Source organism: Microtus ochrogaster, chromosome 26 (genome assembly GCF_000317375.1).
Source record: "Microtus ochrogaster isolate Prairie Vole_2 chromosome 26, MicOch1.0, whole genome shotgun sequence".
Lineage (NCBI taxonomy): Eukaryota > Metazoa > Chordata > Mammalia > Rodentia > Cricetidae > Microtus > Microtus ochrogaster.
The window spans coordinates 8,316,328-8,320,487 of NC_022025.1; positions in this window are offsets into that span (position 1 = coordinate 8,316,328).

Consider the following 4,160-nt stretch of genomic DNA (forward strand, 5'->3'; position numbering starts at 1 on the left):
CTGACTCTGCCTTCTTTTCTCCTTTATCTGCTTGCAATTCCTGCCTTGCTCTGTTCTGCTAAGCCACTGGCCGAAACGGCTTTGCTCATTAACCAATAAAAGCAACACATATACAGAAGGACCTCCCACAACGGTATCCCCTAGATAGTGTCCTCCCACCTCCTTTATGGTTTAAGATGAATGGCAATTGGTTTCAACTGATTTATATCACAGGGATCAGTGTACAGTATATAACAATTGATACTGTGTTTGCAATTCCTCGCAAGTATTTTTCAATCTCCAATCTCAAGATTTTTCCAGGCATCTGAACAGCTGTTATCTAGACAGCTGTCTTACATGGAATCTCAAGAATATATTCCTCTCTCTCAGTAGCTTCTATGATGTATGTATAGATATCCCTCAGAAAACTTTGTATAGGTATGTTTTGCATGCTTCAGTATAACTTTGTATTGGTTATAGTTAGAGTTTAAACATAAACACAAGGTATTTTTTATTGTGGCTTTTCACGAAATAAACATGCAAGTATTCAAGATAATTGGACCTTTCTATTTCATGGTGTTGAAGAGTAGATCTGGAAGAATTGAACAAATAGCTCAATCTCAGTTTTACATTAAATTGAATTATAAGTACAGTAAACAGTAATTATATGGGACATAGTGAAAAGGGAACTTGGAAAAATTACATATAATCACAGTGTGCAAAATCTGGTATTATCAGTTATATAGTTTAACTGAAACCACAAAACCATTCGACTTAAGAGCAGCACTTCTTCGTCTTAGTATCTCGTTAATATTGACATCATTAACATCGTCATCATCATCATCATGATTCTTTTTGTGATGCTGTGTCCACTGCTTAGTTCTGTTGTTTACATTCAGCTTATTGATGCAACTGTAACCAGCAGGGGGCTCAGCTTGGTCACAGGGCTAAGGGACCTCAGCAGCCTTAGCTGTGAAGCTAGCTTTTAGGGAACTACATTTGTCTCCATGTAATCTTAATACCCTGAGATATGGGGATACAGAGAAGGCAAAACTGCCAGACTGAACTGGGAATTGCACAGCATTCACCTAGGTTTATAGTTGGAGGTTGGCTGTTTTCTGTCAAAACAAGAACAAAAAATGGTTTTGGCTCTAGTAAAAGGGGGAAAGAAATCCCATTTATCTCTTGATGGCCATGCGTAAGTTCTACTATGAAGGGCTGTGCATTTGGTGAGTGCTGACTCTCTTGAGACCAGCACTTTATCTTCAGGGTATCTTACAGGTACACCTGCCCACCCCCATCACCTGCCTACCCCTATCACCTGCCTGCCCTCCTCACCTGCCTTCCCTCTTCTCATGACCCTCCATCCCTCATCCCCTCAACTTTCCTACCTAAATTTGCAAACTACTATAATTTTAATTATTTCAAGGATTTAGTTCAGGTATTTTATATATGGTCAGTGGTGTGATTATGTGTTTTAATGTCTTAGTATGAATGATAACTGCAGGAACGTGGTCAACTGGATTGTTTTCCAAGGTATTGTTTCCCAGTCATGTTTAGTTGCTAACTGTCATGTTATCCATTACATTATAATCTATGTAGGAAATTGAGATAAGAAGTGAATGGAAAGACTTCACTCTCTGGAGCCACCACTTTAGGTGGCATGCACGAGTAGAGGGTTTCAGAAACTCATTTGTTGAGGCAGGCGGATCTCTGGGAGTTCAAGGCCAGCCTGGTCTACAAGAGCTAGTTCCGGGACAGGCACCAAAGCCACAAAGAAACCCTGTCTCAAAAAACAGAACAAAAAACAGAAACTCACTTGTTTCCTGATCACCGCGTCAGGCAGAATGAGTTAGAGCTAAACTATTTTCAATTAAATACAGATTTAGTAAAATGTCATTAGTGTGACTATATAATGAGCATAGGGCAACAGATTCTGCGAGGGGGAGAATCACCAGTCTGTTTACTCTATTAAATTGATAGCCCACCCCTGGAAAACAGGAACTTCCCTGATATTCTATACCCCTTGAGTTCTGCCCATTCTCCACAACCTGAATTGTACTTCAGATTTCTAATGATTCACACAAAAGGAAAGCACTTGGCTCTGCTTTAGTGTTTCTGTTCCTATCAAAGTGTTTACATAGCAGGCATGAAATAGGATGTGGTATCCCAAGCACCCCATAGGAAGCAGAGGATATTCAAAGCCACTCATAGCTACGTGACCAGTTCCATGGCAGTCTGAGCTACATACGACCCTGTCTCAAAAACAAAACATCAACAACTCACCTCCAAGAACTAGCAAATTATCCCCAAATAGAAAATAAAAAAAGAACATAGCTATCCAACACCCGGCATTTAGAAGGTCCTAAAGATAACGTCATTTTTGAAAGTCAACACTCAAAATATGTCCTCCGTTCTCTGGTTCTCTAATCTCATTTAACAGTCCATTTATTTCCTCACCATACAGCTCATTTTCATTTTCTGATGGCGTTTCCTTCTGGGGGAGGGGTGGAAAGGAAGAACACTTTGCGAAAATGGGCCATGTATTACTCCGACCTTACAAGTTCTAATATTCTTATTCTGCATAGAGATCATCACTGACTTTTTTCTTGCTATTTGGTGGGTTCCTTTCCATCTTTCAGGAATATATAAAAATTAATGGGATTTTCTCAGCTTAACCATTACTCTAAAGCTACAGGTTGAAAGCTTGTGGTGTGTGGTTGTGCATACGTCAAATAATATTTTATTCCCACAAAGCCTGAGAAAACAGTTAACATGTGACTCTCCCCTTTCCCTGTTGGTTATGATTGTTACAAATTTCCATTCAGTGTCCACTGTGGAACAGTTGCTGGTTTTGAAAGAGAAGTACTACAGGATTTAGGATTTTGTTTTTAATCATGTTCTTTGAAGTAAACTCCCTTTAAAAAGCTTTAGCATATTCTATTTGCCTCCAGATGGGATTATCAGGATGTCTGATTGCCTAGGCTTAATTTGTTTATGAGAATATCCTCTTTATCTCAAAGAACTACTGTTACAGCTTTGACTTTGGAAGTGACATCCCCAATATGTTATCAGAAAACCAAAGTTTGATCAGTTTCTAAGGACACAACAAATAATGCATTTCCTCTATTGAGTAGCCATTTTTAAATTAATAAGTGTAGCCAGAGATGGTTACAACTGTGCTAAGAGAAGTAGAAGCCCCAGAGTTACTACAGAGAAGAGATTTTTTTTTTGACAAAACATGGAAACTTAATTTCTGAAAGCCTGTTCAAATCTGTTTAATAATTCACGTCTGATTCTTAGCTTTTGGTCTCTTTAAGCTCAAACGCTGAAGCATTAAATAAATTTCATGAAAAAAATTATATAGCAAATTTGGAGTTTCATACTGAGCGATAACTGAAATAATCTTTAAGGAAAGGAGCAGAAAGTGTGTGTGTGTGTGTCTACGGTGGTGGGGTATTATAAACGTAGGCATTTCTGTTGCTAAGCAGCTGTGAGATTAATGGGGTTTACCTACTTCTCTACATTTGTAAAATAAAACAATAAAAGGGGTGGAAACCATGATTTCCAAGTTTCCCATTACTGTACAACATACTTAACAATCTGATGCTTCCTAGGTGAACAATTTCCCATAATTCTTTACGTTGCTGTTGTTCCCTGTGGAGTCAGCGCAAGATGTAAGCATCTGATTTCTTATCTATCTACTAATTTATCACTTTGAAATGTCTTCATCTAATGGTCTGGGAAAGTTCTAGAAGATAAGGGCCATTTTATCTCATCCTGGGAAATTTACCTCAAAAGTAGGAAGATTCTTCCTCTTTCATCTTTAGCTACCTGAACCTTCCTTAGGAGCTTTAAAGAACCTTTCCCAGTCCCCAGGGGACGGCGGGGGGAGGGGCAACACAGCCCCGAAACGAAACTACAAATCCCAGGGGGCAACGCTGCAGCCATCGCCCCGCCCAACCCCTCCCGCCCTTAAACGGAGTTCGCGAAAACTCAGACCGAGACATCCTGAGACACGCCTGGGAGAAGCGTCCGCGGCTCGCCCCGGCCCTTTCACCGCGGCGTCGCCCGGTGCCTTTAAGCCGGTGCCGGGGCGCCTACGCGCGACGCGACGCAGGAAGGGGGGGGCGTGGCGGACATCACCTGTTCGGGGCGGCGCACGCGCAGTGCGGGCGCGG